An 18,916-nucleotide genomic window follows, 5' to 3' on the forward strand; every position below is an offset into this window, starting at 1 on the left:
AGCTGCAAGGGAAACCAAGCTTGAGAACCACTGCCCTAAGGGGATGGTGAAGCCACAAGATGGAAGAAACCTGGGTCTCCAAACACTGCAAGGAGAAAATCCACCCACTGACAATAAACACATGCATTTGACATGCATTTGATTGTTAATGAGCGAGAAACAAACTTCTAGTGTGTTTTAAGCTACTGATACTTCGGGGTTTTATTTCTTACAGCCACCAGTATTACCCTAACTAATGTAGCCCATTAAAAATCCAGACTTTACTCTTTATTCCAAAGGAAGCTTAAGATGCTTCTCACTGGTCCTACCTACCACTGGGCTCAATCCCTGGTATCTGAACTAAAAAGCACCTCTCTGTGTCCAGAGGCCCATGTGATCAAGTCAAACTATGCTGAAACAGCCAACATGCAACATGACTCCTTCCTATAGCACAAATATTGCTTCCAATCCCTTCTCATTCATTATCTTGTTCTATCCTCATAAAAGCTCAAGGAGGAAGACCTAAGTGATGTGATGATACCATTTACAGATGGAGAAACTGTGACCCAGAATGGAAATTGACTTACCCCAAACTTACATGGCCAGAGAGTGACAGAGACAAGTCTAGGGCTCAGTTTTCTAACTTTTCCACCATACTCTGAAACACTGACCCATTCTTTGGAGTTCCAGGTCAGAAGACAGGAACTAATTTGCCATGGAGAGGGCCAAGCTTTGTGGTTGCCTCAAAACCCCATACGGTGGCATTAGGTCCTGGAAAGAAGGATGCGGCACACACCGTACCAGGAGCCCCATGCCCAGATATAGGGCACGTTTATAAGCTCTAATGTAAGGGACACAGCCTACTCAGCAAGACAAAAATCCCATCACTGGAGCATCCTCCTCCCTCTGGGGACAAGTATCACTGTTTTCCAAAGTCTTCTGCTACAACCCTAGGGTCCCCTTGTCATGCAGTCCCTGCCATCCCAGGGTAATGAGTTTCAGAAGCTTCGCCCCAGTTCCCAGTAGGAAGAGCTGAGAAAGCATGAGAAAACTTGTTTTAAAAAACCCCAAAACTGCTCATTTCAATTCCACTAGGTTGCCAAGGACTGAACTTGCTCCCCACCCTATTAGGTGACAATATGGTACTGAGTAGAGAGTATGTGGCAAATAAAAGGTGCCCAAGGTTGTCATAAGGAGAAACCTGGAGGTCAGAGTCATGCCCCTGATGATGTCAGTGATGTCACTGTGGCCCACACCCAACTAAGGCTTAAACAGCAACTGGACCCCAGTGGAGTTCATTCCCTTTAGCAATGCAGGCTGTTCATACTGCTTATGTGCCTGGCTCTTCACACAGGTCACTGGGACCAAGAAAAATGCATTGGGAAGTGCCCTCAGAGGTTCTGTCTTAGTCACCTGCAATCCCCAAGGTCCCTAGTGAAAGGAATGATTCAGAGGTGGCCTTAAAGGCTGCTGTCACAGGGCTACCATGCTGCACAGCTACAATGGCAGCCCTCCCGTCAGGGTCTACATGAATGGCACCCCCTAGGGTTGTGCAGTGCACAGCCTGCACAGCAAAACACTTCCAGCCTCAGCCCTGCTGCCACCTCCTCCTCCTCTTTGCAGGAACTTGTACCTCATCCGGCTGAATGTAAACTCACTCTCATAGACAGGAATTTGCTGACTTGAGAGACAGCAGGGAGCAACACTAAATGAACATTAGGCGGCATCCCAAAGGAATAGACAGGGGTCTCATCCGTTCACCCCAGCGCTTGGTAACGCTTGGATACATCATATTGAAATTGAGTTACCGGCTCACAAGTTTGTTTCCCTTGTCAGATCATGAGCTCCCTGAGGTCAGAGACTCTAACCCGTCACAGCACCCGGCACAGAGTCTCACACTTAGAAGGTACTTAATACACCTTTTCTGACAAATGGGTGAGTGAGTAGATGCATTCATTTACCAATTTATTGAGTGCTTATTCTATACCAACCTCTGTTCTAGACACCAAGAATGCAACAGTTAAGTAAAACAGACAAAAATCCCATTCCTGCCCACATGGAACTTATATCCTAGAAATTGAGTGAGTGACTAAGTAAATGAGTAAAAGCACTGAATAAATTGAGGCCTTAGGGAGGATATTTGTACGGTAATGGTTGACAGTTACTGAGTGCTAACCACACGTCAAGGGCTGAACCCTCACGATCTAGGAGGCAATATGGTGAACTGGTTAAGAGCATGGCTACAAAATCTTACTGTCAGAGTCATGCTCAACTCTGCCACTCGCTAACTGTGTGACCTTGGCAAGTTACTTAGCCCCTCTGAGCCTTAGCTACCAAATGGGGATAATATAGTTGTTATAAGGGATTAAATTATGTAATTCCCATAGTGATCACTTAGACTGGTTCCTGGTACACACTAAGCACCACAGATAAACAGCTATATTGTTACTGTTCCATTTAACTCTCATTCAGCCCTGTGAGATAGATACCATCAGCACTTTGGTAATGCAGAAAAGGGGGCTCAGAGAAGTAACAGAAAGTATCTAAGGTCAAACAGATGCGAACTGGCAAAGCCAGCTTCAGATCAAGCTTATTCAATTCCAAGGTCCATGGTGTTAACCACTGTGACTTGTTCAAAGACCAGCCTTGACAGAACAGGCATCACAGAGTAGCTGGACGAGCTCTGGGAAGACGCCCTACCCAAATATCTCCCCATGAGTCAACCACAGTTGCTATTAGCCCTTCAAGGTAAGCTATCTCACTCTAAGTTCCTTCTATAAATAGGAACACACCCCCTCCACCCCCCCGACCCCCGCCCGCCAGCAGATGGGCAGTTGCAAAAGGATTACCAGAGAATGGAATTCTAGGGTTACTGACTTTGTCCTAAGTTTTGTTTTGTTTGGGAGGTGGACTGAAAACAGAGGCATCTCCTGGGAAGAGCAGGCTTGGACAGGAGCTACACTGAGCTGGTAACAAGAAGCCTCAAGGGCTTCCCTGGTGGCGCAGTGGTTGAGAGTCCGCCGGCCGATGCAGGGGACACGGGTTCGTGCCCTGGTCCGGGAAGATCCCACATGCCGCAGAGTGGCTGGGCCCGTGAACCATGGCCGCTGAGCCTGCGCGTCCAGAGCCTGCGCTCCGCAACAGGAGAGGCCACAGCAGCGAGAGGCCCGCGTACCGCAAAAAAAAACCAAAACAAAACAGAAAAAAAGAAAGCTCAAGAGGGAGAAGTGGTTACAGAAGGGAAATTTACAAGGACACAGCAGGTTGTGGGGTGTCACATTTTCATATGATCTGGAGCAGAAGGAAAAGGAGATAGACATGTTGAGGAGTTGGTACTACCGGGACACACATGTGGGCAGACTCAGTGCAAATGTGGCTGTGTGTTAAGATTTATCAGTAATGCTAAAAAGTCTCTGTTCATTAGCCTACCCTAGAAAAGCCATTCCATAAATGTTGGAGAGATTATGGATGGGTGAGTGGGAGGGTAGGTTGATGGAAGGATGGATAGATGGAGGTATGTGGAGGTAAACAGACATGGATGGGAGGGTAGATGAATGGGTGGATCTCTATACCACATCTAAAGATTCATTCTTGGCTTGCAGACAGAAGTACTCTTAAACAGTGGTCATCAGGAATTGGTGTATAGCATTGGAAATGGTACCATAACTAATTTAGTTTTCTGTCACTGAAGTATATTTAGACTAACCCATCAGCCCCATATAAAGACTTCATAGTTTCCCATCGAGTCACATTCTTCAGACATTCCTTTATTCTCTCTGCACTCCCTCCCTTAGATATCTAATTTTCTTCCACAGAAAATACCACCTACTAGAAAAGAACGTCAGCATCCCCACCCCAAGCCCAGACCTCTGTCTTGATCTCCCATCCTCTCTCTAGCTGCCTGTTCTGTGTGTTCATCTGGATGTCCCAGTATCACTTCAATCTCTACATTCCTATACTAATGTTGACATCTCCTCCCCCCACCTCAATCCAGCAGTCTTATCTATCTCTTCTATTTCCAAAGCCATAATGTCTCCAAAGTTTTAATAATACACTTAAAATCAATCTTTATTATTTCCTTCCCTCCATATGTGATCAATCACCATGTCATTTTATCCTACGATTACCACGGCCTCTTGAAAATGTTCCCAGCCTTTGATTTCGCCTCTCTACAATCAGTGCCATGCACAGATTTATCCATTCACTTATTCATTAATCCTACTCAAAGTATTCACGCCTCTATATTCTCAGAGCTGAGCTCTGCACTGGGAATTAAAGATGAGTAAAACACAGTCACTGACCCGAAGGATCTTAATATCTCAGTAAATACTTCATAAAGTGATACGTTGACTCTATCTGTCACCTCCTCAAACAATTTTCGGCAGCACTTTATTGTCAGGGATCCACAATCGTTGCCCAAAAGCTGTCTGGGCCCTGGCTGTTGGTTTTTAGTGCAAATTCAATTCTGTGCTTACAGAATAATGACTGTGGGTTGTAACCAGCCGTATCGGAGCCTGGGCCCATGCCCTACACCTCCTCTCAGAATTACGATGCTGAGATTTGGGGTGCTGACTTGGAGCTCAGAGAAATAGCAGAATTGGCTGAAATTAAAATATTGGTGGTGAATCAGATAGTCACCTGGAGCTAGGAAGGCTCATGCTGATAGAGCAGAAAAAAGAATACTACTAATAATAGGAAAAATACTCTCCTGGAATATAAGAAATCCCGAAGTTCAACCCCAAGTTAGCAGTTCCGGCACTTCTGAACCAGGCAGGGCACGGACCCTAAGAACATCACAGTGTTTCCTAGGGTGACCCCCGTGATCCATCCTGCTTAGCATTCCCTCTGATAGGGTTCAGCAAAAACCTTATGAACGAATTTAAAAAAAGAAGAAGGGGAGGGAAGGAAAGGAAAAGAAGAGAGGAAAGAAAGTTACACCGTACGAAGCCTCAGTAAACTAGAGAGGTAAACGGGATCTTTACAGGTCAAGGAGAATGCCCAGTCTCTAGGAAAAGCGCTCTCTCCCTATCATTCTGAAACTCAAATCCCAGAAATCTTAAAAGACTTAAGAGGGAGGGAAAACATAAAGAGACACAGTAGAGAGTGTGAACCCTGATAAGCCAAAGCTCCCTTCTCCCCCAGACTCTGGATCTTCGGCTGGGTTAAGGACTTTGGGCAGGAAATTCCCCGAGGGCTGTAATTGAGCCTATCCACAGGAAGGAGGAGGTGAACTGGGTAAGGGACCAGCTGCAACAAATAAAAAGCTAGATGAGAAGCATAGGCTTGGTGCGTGTCCTTCCTGGACGGAGCACAGGGTCCAGGCCCAGACTGAGGCCAACTTAGGTGAATTCAGTCACAGAAACATAGAGTGTTAGAACTGGAAAAGATCTTTCCATCACATCTGAGGAGCCGGCAGCTGATGGATGTTGAGGGATGAGGACTGCAGCTTCATCCTGATTGGCTGCCAGAGGCTCCAGGAACAGTCATTTCACCTTTTCCCATCCCAAATCATCCTCCAGAAAAAGGTTTATCTAAAACAATAGTTTACTTAATCTTCTTTAAAATTCAAATATAGACAAAAGGTTTAGGTTTGTTAGCCCTTTATCTCTTAACAATATTTTGACTCTGATCAGATGTTACCAAATTTTAAACCCCTAGTCCTGGGAGAGAATGGGGACTCTGATGAGAGACATGGGCTCCTGGGTACTGAGGAAGAAAAACGGGTAAAAGGTGGACAAGTGGACAGGGGCCCAAGACTCTGGGTTTTAGAGGAAAATTTGAATCTAGTGCTGTCACGTGCTTGGGAGCTTGACCCCCATTTTTGTCCCTGACTCTTTTTGTCCAGATTTGTCTTTTGAAGTTGGGACTCACCTACCTTGCAGGGTTGTTAAAAGAATTAACTGAGACGAGGTAGCAGGCACAGGTATTGGTTCTCTTCCATTCCTTTCCTACTTGATCTGGTTTCCCTTCCAGCCGGTCCTAACTCCCCTACATAATGTTGACCACCTTGTTGTCCACCTAATGTTGATGGGCTCTGTCCAGTGACAGTGAAGGATATAGATTTAAATTTGCTTTTCCTTCCTGGCAGCGATTTCTCTCTTGGGGAATAAGAAGAGAAGAAAAGAGAGGCTAAGGCTCTGTATAATCTGTTGAGTGGGTAATGGAACAGCGATGGAGTATTCCATGGCCAACAGGCTACCACTTTGATGACTGGTCCTTCTGCCTCCACCCAGCCCTTCCAACCTGGGAAGTGCCTTGACCACCGGCCAGGAAACCTGAGCTCTGGTCCAGCCTCTACCACTGACTTGCTAAGCAATCCTCAGCATCCTATTTATCCTCTGAGAACTGCATTTCCCAATGTAAAATGGACACAGTAACACATCCCCATCCTCCATATGGGCCACCACACAGACAATCATAAAGGTCACACCAGACAACATATTTTAAAGCTAAAAATGCTTTATAAGCATAAGACCTTATAACTGTTATTTTTATTTGGATGGCTTGAGGGAAGACATGAAAACAATTTGGGAGGAGGGTACTGACTTCAAGAAGAATCTGGCCTTATGAGCCAGAAGGAAGAAAGGAAGGATGGGTTGGGGCAAATTCCACCCCATGTACTGACAACCTGGTATTTCTACATGTGCCTGGAAGAGTTGGGAGGATCAGAAGAAATGTGTATATTTACAAGCTAAGCAAAGAGAAAAATGCCACCATAAAAACCGAGGGGGAGGGATAATATAATAAAACAATATAGAGTGTCCTATAACCACGGGAACAGTAACAACGCTAAAACAGAAATCGTTTATTAAGTTTAAACAACAGTAAATCTGTCAGAACACCCATAGAAACTCTCATCTTATGATAGTAAAAAGCCTCTTCCAGGCCTATTGTCCTATACTTTCATTAAACTACAGTTTTATAAGCTAAATTATTGCCAATTCTTGCTCAATTCCCAGAATAAAATCTAGTTAAACTCTTAATTTGGGAGATACATCTTTTGCAAGTGACAGATCCTTAATGGACAGTTCCCGAAGCCTGATGACTGAGGAGGCAGAGAACCAGGACACAGAAGGGCTGCCCAACAGTTTAGATTTGGGACCTTATCCAGCCGTCCAGGCTACTCTCCTACCAGACCCCCTGGCACCTTCTAACCAAGGGAGAGTGGAACAAGGAAGCTGATGTTTCCCTTTTCCAGCTAAGAGGGTTCAGATCTCAGGGGAAGTGGAAGTTCAAAGCAACCAGCTTCATTCCCTCTTTAGCAAACTAGGTCTACAGTCCCTGCAAATCCCCACGGCCACCCAGCATCACACATACCAAGCAGTACGTAACCAAGGAATTCAGTATTCTGCTGCTGATTAAGCCTGGGTTCTGAACCACTGACCTGATCCCATTCCTGAACTGATTTACTCTCAATTCTCCTTGCCTCTAAATGGATTGCTTGCTTGTTTTGTTGTCTGTTCCCAACTTGCTACTGACTATAATAGTGGTTTTCCCACTACCGTATCCTGGGGTTCTCCTTCCTGAAAGCCTGTCTCCAGCTGCCAGCCTCCCTGGCCAATGCAACCCCAGGAGCCTCTGTTGGACTCTGTCTCCTGAGAGACTGGCCCTCCACCTTCCAGGATTGCCAGGTCTAACAGGCAGGAGCCGGACATCAGTACCTGCACAACAGAGAAAGAGGGGCGAGGGGAGTGGGTAGGGATTAGGGTATTGGGAGGGACCTCAGTGCTGCACACTGCCCCAGGCCCTCGGTGCAATGGAGAGTTAGGTATCGGGTAAGTTCATGTCAAGGAGCACACTTTGGATAAAGTTATCCAAGTACCTGTCTGGCTATGACAGCCTGGATTTTTTCCTGGTATCTGATGGACAAACATTTTTGTGGCAGCGTCTCAGGAATATATTTTTGTTTTCAGTGCCACCCACATACCACGTATCCAGTTTCATAAGCTACATTACATCTACTACTTGAGAACTGCCAAGGATGAGCTGAAGTACTTGATACAGCCACATGACAGTACATTTCACGTTGCTTAGCAGCCCACACAGCAGCCACCACCCCTCTTCCTTGTATCCAAACCCTGTAGCCCCACTTCCTCCTCCTCCACAGCCTCCCACCTCACCCACACACAAAGGGAAGGTTCTTTCCTGGCCCATCCCCCCACTGCAGGCCCAGCTCAGGCCTGAATTAACCTCGCCTGAACTGACCTTGCCTACAGAGCAAGCTTCTCTTGTCCTTTACAGCCTGATCAGACCTCACCTCTTCCCTGGAGCCTCCCCTGGCTCCTCCATGTTCAAAGTCCTCTCTCTCACCCTTGACATCCCCAGGCACTTTGCTTCTAGCCTCGTTATAGCACAGATCCTTGTCTACCTAGTATAGCCAAAAAAATTATCAGAAGAGAAACTAAGTAACTGGTGTGAACACTGATTTCCCTACATCCACCTCGGGACAAAGGAGCCAACATTGCTTTTTTTTCAAGATCCAAGTTTATCTTTACACACATACATGCACATATGTGCACACACACACACACACACACACACACACACACAGAATTTATATTTCAGACCCACTGAGGAACATAGAGCTGGGGTTGCTGAAAAGGGGACATGGATTTGAGTGCTGAGAGGGGAGAGAGAAGCCACCGACTTGAGGAGAGTGAAGTTTCCTTTGAGACTGGTGTTAAGGCGAGACGCCAGTGGCCTCACTGAGAGGCAGTGCCCTGGGTGGGTGGGGACAGGAGATCTGTTTGGGGCTGTTGGGTGGATGGCTGCGGTCACTGCGGGAGGTACCAGAGGGCTATCCCTGTGATTCCCCCAGAACACGAGGACTGAGAGGCAGACGGACAGGATCATTCTCAACAGGGCCACTGTGAAGGCAAAAGGACAAATGTGAAGATGGACAAATCATGGCCCGAGGACCTGGCTCTCCTGGGCTTGGGGTACTGTGAAAGCCCAGGATTCATCTATGATCTCATAGAGTAGGGAAGGAACCCCAGGAATGACTGGGATTTAATTTCCCACCAAACAGGCAGATGGAGACTCAGAGCAGATAAATTTTGATCTAGAAAAGTAAAGGATTATGACATGAATTGTATTAAACGTTCCTACCTGCCACATTTGTGTTAAATCACTCGGGGGCATGCTTGCTTTCCCCACTGGATTGGAAACCCTTGGAATCAGGGGTCTTGTCTCTCTCATCCCAGCCTTTTGCACCCCACCCCAAGCTTTCCTAGTCGAAATTATTGAAAGCAGTCCCTGAGGAGGCAAAATAAAACCAAAGGAAATGATGCCATTTCACTGGCAGTTTGCAAACCACAACGGTAAAAGGCGAGTGGCTGGGTCATCTTTCCATAAATCCCCAGTTCTGCTGGAAAAGCAGACAAAGGCAGCTGGGGAGCCAGGCCACTGCTTTGTTTTTGCAACTCTTTCCATTGTAGTGCCTTTTATATACGCAGCCCGGGTGGAATGCATCATAAAAGGTGACATTTTATCACAGCAGTTTGTAAATTTTACAGAAGCAAGGTCCCTGTAAATCACCGGGCTTATTCCCTGGCTGACTTTATTACAGCAAATTCAGCCATGGATAAACTGTACGCCAGTTTCCTTGAAATTTATCTTTTTTATTCAAGCTGAACTGAACCCTTTTAATATTCTTCTCTCTTCTAATGATAAGGAATAATGATAACCTTATTTTCTATTCAGACAGCTTTAAGGACTCTCATTTCTCTGGAAATGCAGCTCCTATTCAGGGCCTCTTTTCTCCCAGAGCCATTTACAATTTGTTGTGTCAGAAAACATGGGTACCTCCCTGTGCCAAGTCTTTTAAGTCCCTGGAACTTAACTTATTTTTATTCCTCATTTTCCCATAGTGTGTCTGCTTCCTTGGGCCCAGGGCTTTTCCCTCCCGTGACAGCTGCACTGAGACCCATATATTTAGGGTTAATACAGCTATGTGGAATTGCTTGTCTACCCACCCTCCTGTGATGTCCATTACATGTTGCTATTGAGCACTTGAAATGTGGCTAGTCCAAAGCGAGATGAGCTGTATGTGTAAAATACACCTCTAAAATCATCAAAGATTCAGTACAAAAAAAAAAAAAAGACGGTAAAATACCTCATTAATAATTTCTATATTGCTTACATGTTGAAATAATAATATTGATACTTCGGTTGTATTAGGTTAAATAAAACATATCAAAATGAATTTCGCCTATTTCTTTTTAGTTTTTTAATGTGGCTACTCGAAAACTTAAAATGACATTTCTGGCTTGCGTCATATTACAGTTGAACTGTGCTGTTCTGAGCACATCCTCTCTCATTGCTACATGAAGTCTCAGCTCCTCCAAGAAGGTGAAACCAAGTGCTCCTAAAACCGAGTTCCCCTGCCGAGTTTATGATTAACCTCTCTATCCAAAATGTTATCCCCTTTCTTGTTGCCTCTGACCTCAATCCTGTGCTAACTTAACAATAATCAAACAGAGTCAGAGGACTAAAAGTGCTGTGGTCAATAACATTATGTCTGGATGTTAACATAAAGACTCAGGTTGTTTCTCCAGGGCAAGGTGAGCTACCAGACCCCCTAGATCATGGGCCACCAGACCAGAGACTTGTAAACTGTAGGCATTTGGCCTCCCAAAACTATGATTAAGAAATGTGACAAGAAGATGATTAATCCCAACTTCTTAGTTCTTCCCCTTTATAAAAACCCGTCACTCAAAGACCAGTTAGGAGTGGATCCAAGACTTGTCTCCCACTCCCTTGCTTGGCACCCAGCAATAAACCCTTGCTTTGCTGCAAACACCCGCCATCAGAGTTTGGCTTTCTGTCCCACGGGCACACGAGCCCTTTTGCTCAGTAACAAAGGCTTCTCCGGCCTCTCTCGTCACCACCTTCTCTTCCTTCTTTGGCTTCTATTTCATTAAGAGTGGAGAGCTCATCATTCAGCAGGCGACTGTTAATTTTGTCATCCCAAGTCCACAGGTTTCTCCGCATAAACTCCGAGGTTCATGAGAGTTAGTGAGTTGAATTCTCATTATTGCCTTTGATAGTTCCTAGTGCACAATAAGGTGCTCAGAGAATGGATACGGGAACAGATGCATGACAGACAGTTCCTGAACCTTACTGGCATGGGGCCAGGTCACAGAAGTCAGGAACACAGCTATTTACTAGATTACAATCTTGAAAGGAGGGTCGCTGTCCTGATTAGCGTCATATCCTCTAGAGAACCTAACTGAATGCTGCAGACAGAGAAGTGTTTGGGTGGATGTGTACTCAATTGACTGAGGTCATACTGCACCAGAGGAATCCAACCCGAGGTGAAGGGTTTTCATCAGGCCGAAGAGCCAAGACAGCCCCAGAACTGGGCTCTCAGGACACCAGCCACAGCCACGGATTAACTCCTTGACTTGTATTGTATTAACTACAATAGCTCTCTCTCTTCTCTAGGCTATTCGGTATACTCTTACCCAAACTGTCTTCCCAGAACAATGCTTTTATCACATCCCTACCTCAACAAGAGTCTACCATGACTCCCTGTTGCCACAGGACAGGGTCTGAACCCTTCAGTGTGTCCGTTTATCACCCTGGCCTCATCTTACACTCCCCAGTATGTTCCTTCCAGTTAGTCTCCTGCCTGTTCTAGAAATGGCCCAGGATGTGTGTCCAGGATGATCTGTCTTCTTACGTTAGCCTCCTCCTTCTTCTATCTCTGCCCATCTGGGACTTCTGCCTGTGCCTAGAATCTCAGTTAAAACTGCACCAGCTTCTCCATGAAGCCTTCCCAGCTTCCCAGCCCTGAACACCTACTATCCCACCTGGAATCCCTATTGAGTTCAGCATATTGACATCATGTTGCTGCAGCCAGATGGAAATGCCACTCGTCTATAGGAACTGTAGCTCATAAACTCTTGCAGAGGGCTAGACATGTCGTAATGCTGATTAAGTTTAGGCAAAATCGAATTAAACCAGTTAAAATATTACTAACCCCCAAATGGTAATATCTAGTGTCTCCACATGACTCGTGGGGAAGGAGGTGAGCCCTGGAAGTAGTACAAACCCCGGCAGTGGCTCGTCCTACAGCGCCCTGGAGGGGAAGAACTCCGTCTTATGCCTGAAGAGGGGAACAAGCAAGACTAAACAGGGAGCCACACTTCGGGGGACCTTTGGTGACTGCGACCCTGAGGCCACTCTGAGCTTTCTCTAGGGCCACAGCAACCCCAGTGGAGTCTTTGAAACTTAAAACCATAAGCAGTCAAATACATTACCTAACCTGATCCCTCATTTTATACATGTGAAAACAGAGACCTACGACAGGGGAAAATGACCCTGCCTGAGGGCCCAGGAATAAGTGGTGATAGGAATCAACCCTGACTGCCAACCTGGTGTGAGGGTCTTTTCCCTCCTACACACAAGAGTCCTGAAGGCTGGTCAAAGAACCAGCTGTTTCAGTACCACCCAGGTAGCTCTTCTAAGAAGACAGAGTATGGGATCCCCATCTACAGAGACTCAGAATCACTAGAGCCGAGTGAGGCTGGGAATCAGTATTTTTTTTCAGTTCCCCAAGTGACTGTGACACATTGCTAAGTCTGAGAGTCACTGAGCTCACTTGCTTTTGCTGGGCCTTCCTGGGACTGATGGTCTAGGAGTCCTGCACTTTCAGGGAGCCCCTGCTAGTGAAGGGAGTACCAGAAGATGAGGGTTGAAACAACCCTGCCCATGGCTCACTGGCCAGTCTCTACCCCCAAGACCACACAGAGACCACAGGTGTGGTCAGGAGAAGGTAGGGCTGGGGCAGGGAGGGGAGGAGAAGGAGGCCAGGGGAGGGGCAGCACCTCTGCCCAGCCCCATGAGGCTATTTCCTGGTATTGACTTCCCACTGTATAGGCCATGTGGTTAAAAGCTAAATACCTTAATCAGGAGAGCAATGAATAAACACTGGAAAAAACCATTAAAAGCTATTAGGTTCTCCAGCAAATCTGCTCCTGGGCATATATTTGGACAAAACTATAATTCAAAAAGATGCATGCACCCCTATGTTCATAGCAGCACTATTCACAATAGCCAAGGCATGGAAACAACCTAAATGTCTAAATGTCCATCGACAGATGAATGCAGAAAGAAGATGTGGTACATATATACGATAGAATACTACCCAGTCATAAAAAAGAACAAAATAATGCCATTTGCAGCAACATGGATGCAACTGGAGATTATCATACTAAGTGAAGTAAGTCAGAAAAGAACAAATACCATATGATATCGCTAATATGTGGAATCTAACATATGATACAAATGAACCTATCTCAGAAACAGAATCACGGACATAGAGAACAGACTAGTGGTTGCCAGGGGGAGGGGGCTGGGGGAGAGATGGAGTGGGAGGTTGGGGTTAGCAGATGTAAGCTATTATATATAGAATGGATAAACAACAAGGTCCTACTGTATAGCACAGGGAACTATATTCAATATCCTATGATAAACCATAATGGAAAAGAATATATATTAGAAGAGAATGTATATATTTGTATAACCAGCTCACTTTGCTGTAGAGCAGTAATTAACACAACATTGTAAATCAACTATACTTCAATAAATAAATGATAAAATAAAAGCTATTAGGTTTTGGAAATTACAGAGGATTTCCATGGCCTGGAAAATTCAGAGAAAGTTACAGAGCAAGAAGAGAACTCTGTGAACTTTCCAACATGCTTCTGTATACAAGGTACCTTGTCTTCCAAGGGGCTCTCGTCAACTGGATCCAAGCTGACCACATACCCCGCCTGCCTGCTCCGCAAGACACCTCAACTGAAAGCACTGCATAGTTATTCAGGGCCTGCGGGCTGCCTAGGGTATTATTTCCACGTGTCAGCCAACAGGCCTGAAATACCTTGACCTTAGTGTGGTGGACAGACTGAGGACTTGGAACGAGAAGGAATGAGTATGGATTCTAGCTCTTTTGCTTATTATCAGAAAGATTTATCCTTTCTAATCTCAGTTTTCTCAGCTGTAAAATGGAAAAGAAAAAACATCCTGCCTCTGATATAATATTCTCAGAAACATCAGTTTCTTTTCTGGATTCTTTTTCTAGGTAAACAGCATTTGCAGAGATTCACATGTATGTACACACATACCCTGATCACTAAAAATTATCTGGAACCTTTCCTCTTAAAGTGTGATCCGTGGCCCAGCAGCATCAGTACAACTCAGGAGCTTTTTAGACATACAAATTCTCAAGTCCTTCCCCAGACCTACTAAATAAGGTTCCTCAGGTATTTCTCATGCATGTTAAGCTTTGAGAAGCCCTTCTCTAGAAGGTTGATTGGATCTGGACATGGGACATAGCTGAAGAGGCTGGGGGCGCATTTTAATCCTGAGTTTAGGGGATCAGAATACAGTCCGCAGCCTTGGCTTCCTCAGCAACCTGCTTTTAATCTAAGGGACCTGTGAAGGACTGAGGTACCAGGCTAACCAGGCCACAGGCCAGTGTGGTCCACTCTACTCACCACTGCATCCCGACCTTAAAATAGCTGAGCCCTGGGGGTGACAGTCTCCTTGCAAGGAAATCAGGTCACACTGTACGTATGCTTTTGCATACAATGAATGCCAGGTTTTAGTATTAGCTCAGATAGGAAGATGTACCTACCCTACAACTGGAAAGAAGGGGTGCCTGATGCGTGATGCACCCTTGATGAACTAGTTCTTGAAATACGGGAAGGAATGAATAAAATAGAACGGAGATGAGGGAAGGCACTCCAAAAGCAGAGGAAAGCGAGAATGAAGGCCATGAGAAAGAAGGTGCAGAAAGGAAAAGACAGCACTGAGAAGTCAGTTATGTCCAAGCAGAGGATTAGAGATGGGGAATTGTAGAAGGCAGACAGAGAGAGAAGGGCCTTGAATGCCAGGCTAAGAAGTTTAGATTTTATCCTATAGTTCACGAGGAGCCTCAAACGTTCATGTGTTTTCGTTTTTTTATTAATTTGTTTATGGGAAAGATGTTGTCTACATATATGTTGAGAGATAATTCTTCATGAGTCTGATGTTTATGCACATCTCAAACTATCTCTTCCAGAATGTTCGACTAGCAAACAACTTTGGAAACTAGAGACAGTGTATCCCTCCACGTCAGAGGAAGGATCTGTTTCCTGGCCAATCTGGGAAAGTTTAAAGACCCCTCTCCAGAGACATTCCAGGGTAGTAGAGGTAAAGACTTCTTCCCAACCTGAAAAACACTGGTTTACTAAAGAAAGATCTAAAGAGACTAAAGAGAGGTCTCTTTCTTTTGGAAGTGAAGGATGGGCAAGTTGCCAGAGGCCCTATATAAGATCAGAGCTTCCTTATTGTGGAGTTCCTCTCCTGTAATGCACCCTACCACATGCGCAGTTACTATCTGGCCCTCACCGTATCACCACGTGCAGATTGGGGCTTGGAGAACTAGAGCTAAGAAGTTGCAGGTTTTTCTGTACATAATGAACTGTCTTTGTGTCTGACCCAGAGGTCTTCTGTTTTCTGTTAGTACACACACATATACACAGAGGACACGCAATGGCAGGATGACTCGTTAGCTTGCATGTAGAATAAAATCTCAGACCCTTCACTGTTTCTGACCTAACATAGTGGGCTTAAAATAATTAAACGGAAAATACAATGCCCTTGATCCAGGGTAGACAAAATATATGATGTCCTGTTCATCAATACCAGATGATAAAAGAATTTCATATAATTTGATGCACGTCTATAGACAGTGATTAAACTTCCTAGCTATTGTTCTCATCTGGTCAACAAAATTTAGGGTTGGTAAACTTGTTGCCACAGAACAATTCTGAGTAGTTCAGCCCTGTGCAGAGATATAAAACCCAGTAGGCTTTCCCAATACCAAAGAAGTGGCAGGCATTGTTTAAAGTGTGAATTAGAAGTTTTAGCATGATATTAGGAACGGGAATTAAGGTAACTAGAGCTTCAGAGAAGTGGTCCATTTAGAAATCCAGTCTGAACTTGAATAACTATGTAAAGACACTGAATAGTCTCCTTCATTGATACTACAGTTCACCATTCAATTAAAAGAACTTTCTAAGGCAGTTTAGTATGGAATGCAAAGTGCAGGGAAACATAGACAAGAAATTAAAAATTAAAGTGTTGAAAGAAGAGAAGCTGAATAGAAACTAGAAATGTCTCAAATTTTTTCCATTTCTTAGTAAGGAGAGATGAGGTAATAAAAATCATACTATACTATGGTTGTAGTTCTGCCTATAAGCTATATTTAAGTTAAGTCCTCTGTAAATTGTATATCCATTCTACAGAGTGGGTTCAGTCGTTCAAAATGAATCCTTTTATCCAATCCTAAGGGAAGAGCACTCTTTCCACCAATTGTAAGAGAAAGTCCTGAAGCAGATCGACAAACATCTCAGTTAAGAGTCAGCAAATGGTAACCAGTGGAGACATAAAAAAGCATATTTCAACTTGTGTTACAAGAACATAACAACTAGAGTATTTATACACCATAGCTCTGGATCTACCACCAACCTGCTCTACCCAAAGCCACAAAACTCCTTCCGTTATACAATAAAAAGCTCCTTGACACCCAGCATCTCCTCCACTGCCCTAACAACTTCACCCCCTCTGTTCTCATCTCAAGTCCCCAGACTATCGCCCCACACACTGCATAAGGCAGAGCCAGTTCACCCTATGCTTTTCCTCTTCATCCCAAGTTTTCATAATTCACCCGAGAAAGCGTCATCTTAGTTCAACAAATGCAATTCTTGCCTCCTCCTATCTTTCAGGAAAAGGGCTGTTTGGAATTTGGGTTGTCAAATCTAGTCTCAGATGTATACTGAGAAGCATCGACATTCAGATCTCCTCCAGGAAAACGTCAACATAAGAAAGGTCTGCTTTACTCCTAGAGATATATCCACGAGGATAGATGGTTCCCCAACTCCCATCAGTCCCCAAGGACAACACTAGCCATAAGTAATAAGAGTGATAGGAAAGGGCACTTGATGGGAAGTAAAAAAACATTGCATTCTAAAAATGGCTCCGTTGCTAGACAACTTTGAACTTTACACAAACCACTTGACTTCTCTGGGCCTCAGTTTCATCTGAAAAATGAGGGTGTTTCATTAAAAAGCTACATCTGTATAAATAAGAGGAGTGAGTAGTGACCTACACGAAGAAAATGGAAGGGCATCCCCCAAATCTCCCATATTCCCAAATAATAATAGGAAATAAAACCTAACACAAAGATATGCTTTACAACTGTCTTTGGTCTTTTCCATATCCTTTGTCCATTTGACCCTGACAACTAGATAAACTAAAAGAACCACTTTTTAGGTACATGTCCCAGGTGAGGAAACAGAAAAATCACAAGACTAGTCAAAGGGAGAACTTGCACCCAAATTAAGTATACACTAACTCCCAGCCTAGGGCGTTTCATCTACCTCTTAGGGGTTCTAAGTTCTAAGGAAGTCACAACCCTCAAGTTCTATGGAAGGGGAGTGTTAGAGGCCATATCATTTTGCTTCAACTTCGAATGTGAGTCACTATTTATGGTTTTCTACTCCACCAACACGGCGACTACACCCAGCTCCTAACCCATTCACACAGCAATAGGACATGCTATTCTTTAGAACAGAACAGGAGCAGAAGATTCCCTTTGAAGCTTTCGGGGTGCTCTCTCTGGAGGACCATTCTTGCAAATCTATTTGAAAAGACTAGGGATGTCACAAATCTGGAGCATTTCCATCATCTTGGAACCCTTGTAATAAATTTGTCAAATGATAAAAATATTATGCATCTAAAATTTTGGATGCAAATAAAATGTATATAAAATACCTGGAAAATTAGCCAAACTCTACTTGCAACAACTAATGATGTGACTTCAGTGTGATTCATGTAGCGCTATTGTTGGTTTCCTTTTCTAGAATTCAAATCACTCTTCTCAAGCCTGCCAGCTTCGATTTTATATGCTCTAAATTGAAACCAGCATTTCTCTCCTTTCATTTCTCAGACCCTCGACTTGATTTTTGAGTCACAACTACTTTTTCTTAAAGTGTGAAGGAAATTTATTTTAACTCTGTGACCCTCCACAAAAAAAGATGTTTGATTGGAAAATAAAATACAATATTATTTTTATCTAATAGGGAAAAACGGTGTTGTTAATAATTTACAGGAATAAAAAAACACCCATTCAACTATGGGGTAAAGTGAATGTCTTAAATGTTCTGTGTGTAGATTTAGAACAACTTTTTGACAAAACAGAACAAAGACTCTAAAGTGGCACTGCATTTTCAAGTCTATAATTACAAGATGTAGTTACTTAATTACACGTTATTGGTACCTAATTACAGAGATCTGCACTAATTTTGTAATTCTGCTTAATTACACTAATTAAGCCAATAATCAACCCACAAAAAAATACAAAGACTTTTGTATGAAGAAAATCCTTAGTAAACTGGATTATACGTAGCAAGAAAGAACCTTTAAAAGCAAAGCTATTTCTCATACTTGTGCCACCCACAACATCCCAACCTGTAACTACTGCCCCAAAATGTGCCTCTACACAGATCCACTTCCAGTGTAGACTCAGTCATGGGTTGAGAGAAACAGTGGCTTAGAACAAGAGAAGGAAACTTTGAGATCTACTTCTACTCTCTGTCTTTATAATCAAGGGAAGTTGAGCCCCTGTGAAGCTACCCAACTTGTCCAAATTACACAACTAGTGAATGGCAGAAATGGACTTGGAACACAGTTTTCTTGGAATCCAGTTTTCTAAGTTCTCAGTTCAATGTCCTTTTCCTTCACTAAGTCTTCAGGCAGGAAGCCTCGGATTCTTCCGGTCTGAGATTTTGATGTCTCTGAAACCAGGGCAAGTGAAGATATTAATCTGAACACATTGTGTCCAGGATCCTGCTTTCTCTGTTTAACTCAGTGTTATCCATCTGAGACT

General features: G+C 44.1%; 1 protein-coding gene across 13 annotated transcripts in view; it reads right to left on the reverse strand.

Moving 5' to 3' along the window:
• The window catches only part of GTF2A1L (general transcription factor IIA subunit 1 like), a 959,941-nt gene that overhangs the window by 708,684 nt on the left and 232,341 nt on the right, over positions 1-18,916 (reverse strand). The window lies entirely within an intron of this gene.

The sequence above is a fragment of the Stenella coeruleoalba genome (assembly GCF_951394435.1).
Source record: "Stenella coeruleoalba genome assembly, chromosome: 13".
In the NCBI taxonomy this organism is placed as follows: Eukaryota; Metazoa; Chordata; class Mammalia; order Artiodactyla; family Delphinidae; genus Stenella; species Stenella coeruleoalba.